This window comes from Lissotriton helveticus, chromosome 2_1, assembly GCF_964261635.1.
Source record: "Lissotriton helveticus chromosome 2_1, aLisHel1.1, whole genome shotgun sequence".
Taxonomy (NCBI): Eukaryota; Metazoa; Chordata; class Amphibia; order Caudata; family Salamandridae; genus Lissotriton; species Lissotriton helveticus.
Genome location: NC_136059.1, coordinates 501,861,598 through 501,876,057, shown reverse-complemented (window position 1 = coordinate 501,876,057; position 14,460 = coordinate 501,861,598).

Sequence of the window (14,460 nt, the reverse complement as noted above, 5' to 3'; positions counted from 1 at the left end):
CCCTACGCTATCCAACTCTTTCCCTACTGTTGCACTCTCTGGAGTGGGAATAGTATTTTTTACCCCTACGCTATCTAACTTTTTCCCTACTGTTGCACTCTCTGGAGTGGGAATAGTAATTTCTACCCCTACGCTATCCAACTTTTTCCCTACTGTAGCGCTCTCTGGAGTTGGAATAGTAATTGTTACCCCTACGCTATCCAACTCTTTCCCTACTGTTGCACTCTCTGGAGTGGGAATAGTAATTGTTACCCCTACGCTATCCAACTCTTTCCCTACTGTTGCACTCTCTGGAGTGGGAATAGTAATTTTTACCCCTACGCTATCCAACTTTTTCCCTACTGTTGCACTCTCTGGAGTGGGAATAGTAATTTTTACAACTACGCTATCCAACACTTTCCCTACTGTTGCACTTTCTGGAGTGGGAATTGTAATTTTTATCTCTACGCTATCCAACACTTTCCATACTGTTGCGTTCTCTGGAGTTGGAATAGTAATTTTTACCCCTACGCTATCCAACACTTTCCCTACTGTTGCACTATCTGGAGTGGGAATAGTAATTTTTACAACTACGCTATCCAACACTTTCCCTACTGTTGCGTTCTCTGGAGTGGGAATAGTAATTTTTACCTCTACGCTATCCAACACTTTCCCTACTGTTGCACTCTCTGGAGTGGAAATAGTAATTTTAACCCTCCCACTATCCAACACTTTCTCTACTGTTGCGCTCTCTGGAGTGGGAATAGTAAGTTTTTACAACTACGCTATCCAACACTTTCCCTACTGTTGCACTATCTGGAGTGGGAATAGTAATTTTTACCCCTACTCTATCCAACACTTTCCCTACTGTTGCGCTCTCTGGAGTTGGAATAGTAATTGTTACCCCTACGCTATCCAACTCTATCCTTACTGTTGCACTCTCTGGAGTTGGAATAGTAATTGTTACCCCTACGCTATCCAACTCTTTCCCTACTGTTGCACTCTCTGGAGTGGGAATAGTAATTGTTACCCCTACGCTATCCAACTCTTTCCCTACTGTTGCACTCTCTGGATTGGGAATAGTAATTTTTACCCCTATGCTATCCAACTTTTTCCCTACTGTTGTACTCTCTTGAGTGGGAATAGTAATTTTTACAACTACGCTATCCAACACTTTCCTTACTGTTGCACTCTCTGGAGTGGGAATAGTCATTTTTACTCTACGCTATCCAACACTTTCCCTACTGTTGCGTTCTCTGGAGTTGGAATAGTAATTTTTACCCCTACACTATCCAACTCTTTCCCTACTGTTGCACTCTCTGGAGTGGGAATAGTAATTGTTACCCCTACGCTATCCAACTCTTTCCCTACTGTTGCACTCTATGGAGTGGGAATAGTAATTTTTACCCCTACGCTATCCAACTTTTTCCCTACTGTTGCACTCTCTGGAGTGGGAATAGTAATTTCTACCCCTACGCTATCCAACTTTTTCCCTACTGTTGCACTCTCTGGAGTGGGAATAGTAATTTTTACCCCTACGCTATCCAACACTTTCCCTACTGTTGCACTCACTGGAGTGGGAATAGTAATTTTAACCCCTACGCTATCCAACGCTTTCCCTACTGTTGCACTGTCTGGAGTGGGAATAGTAATTTTTACCTCTACGCTATCCAACACTTTCCCTACTGTTGCGCTCTTTGGAGTTGGAGTAGTAATTTTTACCCCTACGCTATCCAACACTTTCCCCACTGTTGCACTCTTTGGAGTGGGAATAGTAATTTTTACCCGTACGCTATCCCAAATGTACTTAATTTTTTAATTAGTTTTACATTATTAATAATTGTTATTTATATTATTCATTTATGTATATAAATGTATTTGTAATTTATTATATTTTAATTTATTGATAAGTTATTAAAAAAATATTTTAGAGTTAAAATTAATTAAGTATATACAATGTATTATATTTTTATTGTTATTAGTTTTTATTACATCAGTTATTAATTTTAAATATTATAATATATTTTTAACTATGTTTATTATATTTATAAGTATTATTTTGTTAATATTACATTTTATTTACATTTAAAAAAAACGATATTTTCTAAAAAACGATGTTTTTGACATCGATATATTATTTTCGATATTTTTGTACTTACCTTTTTAGAGATAGGATCCCGATATTATTCTCTTCGATATTTTTGATGCGATATTTTTGTACCTCGATATTTTTGTGGTCGATATTATGTCATAGATTCAACTGAAACTGCTGAGGAGATCGTGTGGTGTTTTGCCCCAACCCGTGTTTCTGCTTGCCAGCAGTGGGAGACGATCATTGTGCTCATCGGCACAAATTCAGGGGTGAGAGGAGGCCCGCGGTGCCTCCCTGCATATAGAATCACCCGCGACGATCTGCCGGTTTAAAGCGGTCCAGCTGCGACCTGTGGCCCCGAAAATCTCTTGCCGCCAAATCACCGCCGCGGCCCGGGGCCAGAAACACCCTCCAAAGTTGCCGTCCTTGATCGGAGCTGCGGTAGCGAAGATCGAAGCCGCCGCGCTCCCATTGGCCCAGAAGAACAAGCCCCCTCAGTGATCGCCGCGCTAGGATTGGCCTAGCGCCGCCGCGTCATCACTGAGGCTGCGTCCCGATTGTCCGATTGTGATTGTGTCTGGAAGGCCTGTCCTGGGAGCCGCACTGCCATTGGCTGACTCCCGGGCGTCTTAGGAGGCTCATCGCGAAGACCGCAACAGGATTGGTCCGCGGGACCGGGACCCCAGAAGCAGCCGCCGAGAGCCGTGTTGCGAGCGCCGAAGCCGGGGAAGACTGACCCGACCTCGCCGAGGGAGCAACGTGAGTGCTGTCTGCCCCTGGCCTGTTTGTCCCTGCTCGGAGCGCCGAGCTAGCTTCCCCGAGGATCTGAGAGCGGGCGGAGGGCTGCTGGGACCGGCCGGGGCTGGGAGCCAGTCTGTTCTGCTCGGCACGTGGTGCCTGAAGTCATTGGTGAGGCGCGCTCGCATTGCTTGGGCTTATCAGTCTGAAGGGCTGATTCTTGAGGTGACAAACACGCTGGCATTGCTTTGTTTAACCATTTGAAGAGCCGAATTGAGAATAAATCAGTAGTATTATTTCTTTTTATATATACTGGTTTACAGAGACTTGAGACTATCTTTTTATATAAGAACTTCCTAAATACAAGTGCAACCATCAAGATTAAGTGCAACCTTTTCCCAGAGAAGCAACTATAGTGTACTGTTGATTTTTACTGCTGCAACTAGATAAAGTAATATTTTTCTATAAATATACTTACCTGTGTGGTCTCAGTTTGTGGTGGATGGGGAGTCATTGTTTGTGTTAAGTGCATTTATTATACACATTGCCTTGGGGATAAGCCTGTCTGCTCGAGCCAAGCTACCAGAGGGTGAGCAGGGGTTATCTACTGTGTGTATTCCTTCACCCTGACTAGAAGCAAGGGTCCCTACTTGGTCTAAGGTACCTACCTCTGCCAATTAGAGACCCCCAGATCTAACACATCCCATGGTACATTTTCAGTCAATAGGAGGGCACCAGGTGAGATTTCCCCAACGCAGGTGGTCACCAGCAGTAAGCGTTCAGAAACCTGCCATTTTAGTAAAAAATCTACTCAAGTGGCAGCAAAATCAACTTGAGAAACAGCGCCCTCTGGTGTGCTTTGTGGTGCAGTTCTCAATGATTTTTCAACGCCAAATTAGCTACTGTGTCTAAAATGTAGTGCAAGCAGCAAAATGTGCATAATTCTGCCCATATGTGACTTCCTTACGCCCCTGCTCTCGAGGTATTTGGCAATGGGGAAACTGACTTGGTGACTACTTGTTAGGGTCACAAGTATGAAGAGATGTGGGCCCACCGGTAAACTACCTACAAGAAAAAGACTTTGTGTGCACAGCCCTAAGTCACTGAGATCCCCGTGCTTTACCTCGTAGATGTGTAGACATACTGGCTTTGCAAACAATCACTCATAACAATATTCAAATTTATATATCATGAATCCATAAATTCACACAATGCAATGTTTAATAAAAAAATGATTGTCATACAGTATTATGAATAATGACGTTTTTGTTCATCAAGATTGTATTCAATTTAGAAAAATAAAAATCAGCAGTAAAGACTGACAATGGATATAGTAAACATTTCCAAAGTCAAGTCTGACCACTCCCACCTCCCATCCTCCTCACTCCGTTCTGTAGTAATTCAGTGCTAAATTTGCTAAACATAATTACAGTTTTTTTAACACCATGTTGCATAACCAACTCTCCCATTTGGGGAAATAAGACTGTGAGAAGCACTGAAACACAATCAGAATGTGTAGCAGTCATTTCGAGAACACGAGCAGCAGTTGATAGCCATGCAGTAGTGGCCATTTTGCATAACCAGTGTGTGTGTGTGCATGTGTGTGTGTTGGCAATTTTGTCTTTTATTTTCAAAGCTTTCTTCTTTGATGGCCATGCAGCGACCACCATTGTGTGGAGGCAGTGTGTGCTGCAATACCCATATGCCACTTTTAAAAGCCAATTTCTAGGCTCATGCTCATTTTTGTCCCTTTCTTGGATATATTTAGTTTGCAGCACAGTGTTGTTGATTTTATTCTTTTTTTTAAATTTGCTCAGCCTTCAACTGCCTCCTTTAGAGTCCCCATGGTCTCCTGTAGGGTACCAGAAATTATCTAATGTATTTTTTTAAACTATGCCTTCCTTCCCCTGCCTTCCATAATGTTCGCATGGGTCCTGGTGGGGAACCAGCAATCATTTAATATATTTATTTTCTATTTTTATTGACCGGTGCCCATACAATCCTAATGGTCCCTGCTGGGAAACCAGCATTCAATTATAATTTTTTTAATTTGTACCTTCCTCCCCTGCGTTCCATGGAGGTGTCGGAGGTGTCCCCATGGTTTCTGGTGGGGCATCAGTAATTATTCAATGTATTTTGTTTTATTTGTGCCTGCCTCCCACACAGTCCCAATGGTCCTTGGTGGGGAACCAGCATACATCTCATGTTTTTTTTTTTTTTGCCTTCCTCCCACTGCCTCTAATGGAGTCCTCTTGGTTTTTGGTAGAGCACCAACAAGTATTTCGAGGGACACAAACTAACATTTCTGTCTATGTTGTTGTGTGAAAAAATTACTTATTCATGTTTTGGGTTCACCATTGTTAAACATTTGAGATGATGATGAGGATAACGACCTCTCTTATGTTGCATTGACTAGTCTCCGATTGGCCACATGTCACTGACTTTTTAGTTGCTTTGCTTGCAGGTGCACAAGATATCATACCCATGACTTATACGGAGGGAAGTCTGCGAAGGAATCATCTAACAGAGTTACCTGAGATCTTCCCTGCTATGAGATCTTGCTCTTCATGCTAAGTACCAACCGCAAGTGCTAAGTAGATGGTCCCAAAGACACAGGGCGTATTCACAAAGGTAATCTGAGCCAAAAGTCTAACTTTTCGACTTCTGGTATCATCAGAAGTCATTTACAAGTCATATCTTTACATCCGCACTCTGGCCGAAATCTCCATACTTGGGCAGGATCTCCACACCTGAACTGGAATCTCCGCACTTGAGCCGGATAGTCATTGTCTTCAATGCTAAACACCTGTATAACTGCTTACCATCCCCCCGCTGGGGCCGGATGAAGTCAATTGGCACCACCTGCAAGACCTGCACTACAAACCATATAAAAGCAGCACACAAAAAAAAGCCCATGGAGTTCATGCTTGCCTGCTCGGTGCCTTACTTCAGAAAATGCTACACCAGATGAGGAAGAAAAATTATACTGAGGAAGAGACCACCATGATCTTGAAGTGTATTGTGAGGCACCAAAAACGGCTCCATGGTTTCCCCCTTTACAGCACCAGTGACACTCAGAAGGAAGCCCTATGGCAGCATTTAGCCACTGCAGTATCAGCATTGTGGGGAGGATAACTGCACTGTTAATCACATAAGGAAGAAGTGTCAAGGCGAGAAGAGGAGTGTGAAGGAGAAGTATGCCAGGATTGAGGTGGGCAGAGTTCTCCCTGGTGTACAATCCGAGCCCAGCCTCCGTCTCACCCCACTAAAGGAGGATAAACTCAACACCATACACCCCCACATGCTCCAAGGGCTGCCTGTGAGTGATGTACGCAATGTGTTTCCAGGTCAATGTGATGACAAAACATGGATATCAAATGTCTGTCTGCGTTCCACCACAATCATGACTTTGGAAATTGTACCAAGTATGTATAAAAAGCATAGTGAGTCAGAGCCTCATGTAACTCCTTCTGTACGTTGCACCACAAGCTCCAGAATCCTCTAAGATGAAAATGGCAAACCCCAGTCCCACTATCAAAAATATGGACCCAGCATTGCTAGCGTATATACCTAACACTGTTAACTAGCTGTCACGGCGTGTGCAGGTAAGAGCGGTGAGGTAGCTGGGCAGGGAAAAATCGACAGACAATGAAATAGGGAAAAAATAAAAAGAACAATCAATACCACTTACTTGCACTCACCGCATCATTGAGCACAAGGTGAGTGATTTTCTTTTCTTCATAACTTTATTTATGCTGTTCAATCATCTTCCTTATTTCCCCCTGCCCCACCATGCCCCCCTCTGCTCCGCCCCACTGTTCTTACCTTCACCGGCCGTGGCTGCACTTAGCATTACTGTTAGATTGTAAATGCAGTGAGGACATTTCTGACAAGTTGCACATGTACATTTTTGAATTGCTGACTTTTCTCTGTTCTCCTCTATTGACACATTCAGTCAGAGTACAGTTATCCGCTGTAGCAGAGGTACCTGATTTGCTAGAAGAAAACAACATTATCCACAGCAATCCATACCATCATCACAAACTGGTAAGTAGAACTGGTCAGGAGAGGGTCCAAAAGCCTACATTGTCAGCAGACAACACATGGACAGGTTATATGTATTCCATCCACAGTGCCAGAACTGTGAACTGAACTCTGAAATTGAGTGCATCACATGTGGCAAATGTAATGTTAACTGGCAAGGACACATATCTTTGTAGGTCCTGATGTTATCCAGGATTCCAGTCCCCACAGTGATATCTGGTACAAGGTTGGCTGTGACATCTAGTCAGGAACCACACATTGGGCAGATGCGGGACCTTGGTAAGTACACCTAATATTGATGTACCTAAATGCTCATGCTCATAAAATGTGGATTTAATATCCGCTGTATGTTGTTTGTATCAACATCACTGTTGTCCCTCATCTCAATATATGCCCACATATGGCATTTTACAGCATACTTTATCACACCATGGTGGGTAGTGAAAGGATGAAACTAAGGGGCATATTTACAAGCTTCTATCGCCACATAAACATCACTTTTAGTGATGTTCCTGTGGCGAAATTGGCTTTACTTTATTGACAAAGCAGTGTTAAGCCACTTTAAATGCCTTAACCCTGCCTTGTAAATAAGGTACCCTTTCATGCTATACTTAGGAGCAATGGATGTTTTGGTGGGCATTACACCACGGGCCCATTGATTTTGATGCTGCCCCATATTTGCAAGGGTGGCGTAAATATGGGGCAGCCCCAAAATTAAGACCAGGGAAACCTGGCGTTGTGCAGCACAAATAGAAACATCAAAAAACATTGATTGTTTTTGGCAGGAAAGCACCTTCCTGCACATAAACAATCCTTCCCTTCAGTGCAGGCACCCTTGCACTACGGCGAAAGGGTGCCTGTGGTAGTGATAGGCTGCTAAATTTAGCACCAGTACAGGAAGCAATGCAGGGATGCACCGTATTGTGGTAAATACAGTGAAGCCCTGCACTTCATGCAGTGGCGGAGTGCAGCGTGAAGCCAACAAGGCTATACGCAGCGCTCTGTCACTTCTTTTGTAAACATACCTCTAAGTGTATGGCAAGTGATTGTAGTATGTACATAATAAAGCAAACACCACTGTGACTGGGGTGGAGTGTTTGAAATGTTTCAGCGCTCTGTCCATCATCTCCTTGTGCTTGCTTTGTTCACCCTAAGTTGGCAGTGTATTCCCAGAAGCGGGTTCCTTGCTCACATTGCCACTAGATACAAGCTATCCTGGCTGATGAGGGTAGCTACTCCGATGCTTATTTTTGGTCTAGAGAAGACCTGGCTCGGCAGTTCAGGCTGGACTGTTCCCATAGGGCACAGGGTCAAGAATGATTTGCATATAGCCTGGTCTGAACTGGGATGGTGAAGCGAGCTAAAGAACGATGATGGATTTAACTCAGATCTGTGACTGGGAGTGAGTGTCTGAAAAGTTTCAGCGCTCCGTCCATCATCTCCTTGTGTTTGCTTTGTTTGCTTTAAGTTGGCAGGGTATGCCCGGACCTGGGTCCCTTGCTCACTTTGCCACTGGATTAAAACTAGTCCAGCTGATGAGGGGTGTTACTCTGAAACCGATTACAGAATGATTGGTTCCGGTCAAGGGAAGACCTAGCTTGGCAGTTTGGGCTGGACTGTTACCATTGGGCACAGGGTCAAGCCTGATTTGCAAATTGCTGGGTTTGAACAGGGTAGGTACGTGAGCCAAAGAACAATGATGGATTTAACCCAGATCTGTGACTGGGGGTGAGTGTATGAAAAGTTTCAGCAATCCGGCCATCATCTCCTTGTGCTTGGTATGTACATAATAGAGTATATTGTGTCATATTAAGTGGAGTAGCCACAACTGGCTTGTAAGGTAATGATATGAAAACTTCAAGGAAAAAATCACATGTCACAAAATGCATGGAAATTGAAGTGGATGAGGGTCGCACTGATGCTAGTTAGGTTGTGTTATTTTGGGGGAGGTGTATGGGCTGCTAAGATGGATGTAGAAGAAGTAAAACATATCTATCTGGTGGCTGAAATGCACAACGCAAATCCAGTGGTCAGCAACCATCCAAGCTTCTACATTTTGCCACAATATGTGATCCTAGTCAAATGTTGATTTCAGCTTGCCTCCTCTCCTACCGTATTCCCATATATAAGTGACAGGATAATATGTGAAGTTAGGATATGTGCTGTACAAGACATCATCCATTGACAGCTAAGTTCTACCATGATGTCATACATGTATAATGGAAACAGAGGTCACACAAAGATTGAACATAACAAATGTGTGATCTCTCAGTTCTAAATGGATGTTGTGACGTCATGGGGAGGGAAGCACAAATGTGCCACAAAATGTACCTGACTATTGAATATCTCACATATTAACACTCAAATGCAATGATATGATCTGATGTGCAAATGTGAAACTGGACTGCATGATGATGTACACTCCTTTAGATTTGTCAACAGACAACATCATATTTAGGCATGATGGTGTGACCAAAGGTAGGCGGAGGCGTTCAGCCAAATTATCCCCTTCCTTCAAATATTAGTTACCTTCTCTGGTAATGTGTTATTTTGTTGATGCCAGTGCTGTGTGGACGTAACAGCTGGCAACTGCTGCTGGTGAGCAGGGGCCTACATGTAAAGTTCAGAAGGTAAACATGCGGCACACTGACCAGAAATAGCATATCAATGGTCTATTACAATGACATATATATGTTAACTCAATGCTATCATCCTGTGTACTTGAATATGGACAAGTGTGCCTCACAACAGCTGTTCGCAGGATACCTTCAGTGCTGCAGACAACACCATCTCGGGGTATGCAAGACAGTGAAACCAACTTGCATCTGTTACATACATACTATTTCAATTATGTGAGTGTCACATGTGCCTGTTAGCATATTAGTCATGCAGATCATTAAGTATCGTGAGACTTCCCTCTCAAACTGCAGGACTGCGGACCAAATCTTCAGCTACACCTATGAGGAGCTAGGTTCATAAGTTGATTTCACGGGGATCACAAAGCAACACAGAGCTGTGGCTGGAGCTGGTGAGTTTGCTTGTGCATTGTGCATCTTAATTCAGCACCTCAGTGCTATGGTGTGAGCTGTCAAGTGCAGGTGTACCCCAATTAGGTCGCATTTGCATCATCTGTTGATGCAAAGCACAGTATACTCATACCATGTGTTGCTCCATATCATATACTTGGTCAATTACTTATCAAGTTGCAACCTCTATCTTCCAGGGGATGAGGCTGTAGAGGACAATGAACCCTCCATCAGTGGTGTGAAACGGGCAATCAAAGGGGAGAAACTACTTTTCTTTCAAACAGCAATTTCAGCTGCCAGTACTGCACAAGAGGAGGAGGAGGAGGAAGTACAAGGGGAGGCTGCTGAATTGAAGGATGATGGGGACTAACTAGCCCTTATCACAGGGGATGAGGTGTCAGATTCCCTGACCACAACATTCATTACACTGGCCAAAACATATAAGGCCACCACCGCCACCCAGCAAAGTGCCTCAATATCCAAAGCCCATGATTCCTCAGCATAGCACTAACCAGCCACAGCTCTCACGCACCCCTACACAGACATTATCTCTCAGAGCCCTCATATCCAAGATAAACATGGTGGTACACACTCCTCCCTATAAAGTGCATTCCAGGCATTCTGTACACTACCTGGTGTGGTGCAGGTATCCCCTGGTCACCAATCTCCTGTCCACAGACTGCCACCTGCCACCCTCCTCCCTGCCATCAAACCTGAAGGTCTTATCCATGGCCATCCCATGTCGAAGGGGCTCGCAGATGGCCATGGTAGCCAGTGGGAGGAGGAGTTCTTCCTACAACAAGTTGATGTGAGGCAGGAAATTAGTGCCATAGAGGCTACCCTGTCAGAAATGTTGAGGCACTGCATGACATGCGCCAAATCCCTCAGGTGGTGGACAGACTGACCCAGGTGTTGGACAGGATGGATAGATCTTGGCAAGACATGTCCAAGAAGATCAATTACATTATATCTATTCATAGGGAAGAAAGTGCAAGACACCATGTCTTGGTCATGAAGATGATGGAGTGCATGCTGAAACTCAAAAGTCAGCCTTCACGGTCAACGCAGGTAGGGGAGCCATCACATCTACCTGCAGCGCATCACACCCATACACCTGTACCACAAACTACACACTGTCGCTACAAGAGTTCACATCCATCACCACCCCTTGTCCAGTCACTCTCCCACCTGCACATCCACTACCCCCCTGTCCAGGCACTCCCTCCACCTGCACATCCACCACCAAGCCCTGCCCAGGCACTGCCCCCAACTTTACAAACACCATCAGCCCCTTTCCAGAAACCTCCACCTGTACATGCAGATACAGCACACCAACCTGCACCTCGGCAACATCACAAATTTGCTCATTGCGATCATCACCACCAGATATATGTCCTCACAAGTCAAAACTAAGTTGTGTATTAGAGATGTGAAGATGAATGATTGTGAGTGACACATGTAAAAGTGTAATCCCATTAGTGCAACAAGCTATCAAGTGCAGAGTAAATACCTACTCTCAAGGTATATGTCCATACTTTGAACACAATATTTACAATGTAGTCAACAAGATAAAGAACGTTTGATTCTAAATATAAGTTTATGAAAGTTAAATGGATGGGGAAAAACACAATTCAGTCCTTTTGGCAGGGAGAAAGGAAAGCACAGAACAGAATGGACAAGGGGACTTGGAGGGGGATGGGCTACATAAAAAAAATCAGGAAACGTCTGGAGAAGCAGTCTATATGCATGGGCAAAGTAACCTAAAGAAAGTCATAGTCTAACAAGTCAACTGTCCTTGTAGGGAGCCTCAATCTCAACAATGTTCAGATCCCCCAAATCAGATGCAGGCTCCTGCCTGGCGGGTGCAGGACCAGGCACCACATGGGGTTGGAACACACGAGGAGTATGGGGGAAACATTGTGGGGTAATGTACAGGGGGGAACATTGAGGGTGGTTGGGGAGGGACGTTAGGCAATGATAGACAACATGGCTGCACCCAAGGAAGTGACACTGGCAGTGATGGTGCCCATAGATTTTGCTAGTTCCTCTCGCAAAATACGCACTTCATTACAGAGCTGCAGCATGATGTGTGAGAACATGTCTGGTTGACCCTCAAATACCCCCTTCACTTCCTTGGATGCAGCCACAGGAGTCACAATATAGGGAGGGATTTGGGTTGAACATGAGGGGTGTGGTGTCTTGGGGTCAGAGCCTATGTTAGAGTCTTCCTGGCAGCCACTGGGAGGGAGACTAGTGACAGGTGATGCAGCTGGAGACCCCAATGGAATCGGGGCCTCTAGAATCAGGGACAGGCTAATGGCAGGTCTAGGTTGTGGTGGGACCTTACCTGGGAACACCTGTCCAAATGTAAGTTGTAAATTGTCAGGGGGAGAGTTGATCTCTTCTCCGGACAGAGGTGTCCAGTTCCTCACCCCCTACAATGTCCTCAGTCTCCACCTGGTCTGCAGCACTTGAGGCGTTGTCTTGATCTGTCCAGGTGGATGCAATTCCCCTGCCTTCTGATGTTGAAGGTCCCTTCTCCTTCTCCTTCTCCTCTTTCTCTTCAGTTGTGGAGACAGGTTGTGACCGCCGGTGCCCCAATGATCTCCTCTGACCCGGGTCCTGGTCCTCTTGGCTAGCTCAGCCTTACTGAAATGAACGACAAATCATAATATAGTGGTTGTACACGTCATAACGACACACATACCTATATGAAGCAAGTGCAGACTTTGTTCTCCTCTGATCACTCTATACAAATAAAAGTGACTTGGAGCCTAAAGTGCGTGTAAATTCACTGTAATGTCCTGATTTGACTCACACATTGACATCTTACATGAATTTTGATGGCTTACACTTCTGTTCTGACCAACCCTCACCTTTTTCATTCTTGTAATCTGTGTTTCCTGTCATTGCTACATAGGCACCTTCCAATGTCAGTCTACAAAAGAAGATCGGAGAAAGTGCAGATGGTATTACAATTATCCTGTGATATGGAGTCTCTGCACTCTTACACTTTGTTACAAATGTCATCTGCTGTGTAGCATTGTATGAGACTACACAAATGCAGATTTGGGTGTACATATACAAATAGGGGCTAGGATATTAGCTTTACTAAGTGGTGAGTCTGAAGTAAATATAGTTAGGCACAGTAGTTGAGAAAGTTGGAATCAACCTAAAGGTTCACATTGGGAGTCATTTAAGGGTTTTTCTGGAAGCCCTCACTCACCACCCTGGGTGGTGACATGCTTCATCATCGGGCCCACCAGGAGAAGCCGAATGCCTCCCTGGTGTGCTACAACGCCAGGTTACTGCGGAGCAGGTTTTTCGTGACAGTAGTGTGAAAAATAAGTGAATTAAAACATGCCACAAAGCTGTACCAGACAAAAAACTTTATCCTGTGGTCAGCCAGGCATTAGTTAAAAGTATATGTGTCGGGAAATTTACCAACTAATGTGTTGGGTATTTCCACTTAGGGTGGGGCCGACATGTTTCTGCCCATTTATGTGTAGATTTTACAGGGCTTTCATCAGGACCGTGTAACCGTGTACCTCGGTGGTGTGGGCGCGCTAAGGCCCACCCTTTCCAGAGGACGTGAAAGTTAAAATTCAGTGTAAAATAAGTGCAAAAAGAAACAAACCAGAAAAAGTGGGTGTTCCTTCAGAATTTGAGGAACCTGTGGTCTGAAAGAAAATGACAAACACACATTGAAGAAAATAACATGACATTAACATAGTAGGACTGGAACGTCTTTTGCAATAACTGATCTCAGTATACTGTGCTTGGGCTAGTCAATATGCGTGCCCATGGTGCTATGTAGTATTACATTAGTGCCTGAAACGCTGTCCTGGGGTACAGGCAGTCTAAGGGCATGCATTGAGGCAAAGGGAAACGATTGTTGACTATCAGGAAAGGTGAATTTACATCACTCGTGGTTCAACGATCAATGTGCCCGAATGCGGGGCTGGTGGTCGTGGTAATAAAGCATAGCATTCCTCAAATGTTTGAGGTAAATATAGAAGTTCTCACTTGTTATTTAAAAGATCCACACCCCATGGGTCTCAGGAGGGGGGTGGAGGTGACAATGGCACACCCTAGTAAAGGATAAAGAAGTATGATGCACAATTAAAATAAGGAACACAAGTTACAGGTTACTTAGCTGAGCGCTGCTCTTGTGGATGATCTTATGCCCGTAACGCCAAACACCCGCTCGGCACCTAGCGATTCCTTCTACCAGACCCCGTGGATGGGAATCCGGAAGCCGAGAGGCGTGTTCGCGGCGCTTTGGGCGTGGTTTGGGCCCGTGAGTGCGAGGCGAGGCCAGCGAATGATGATTGGCCTCCAATCGCCTGATTGATGGAGAACGAGGCATGGTTCTGTGAAGGCGAGGCGAGGCAGGCGTACAATGACGCTAGCGTCTAGGCATCTAATCAAACCAGTGGGTCACAGCGAGGCTTGGGAAGCAAGCCCTCGCATGGTTGTCCAGGTAACCACTGGGTCTGAACGTGGGTAGGGCCGACTGCTCACATATATCGCATCGGCCAAGTGAGAATCAGGGGCCTTGTATTGAAGTTAGGTGCAACG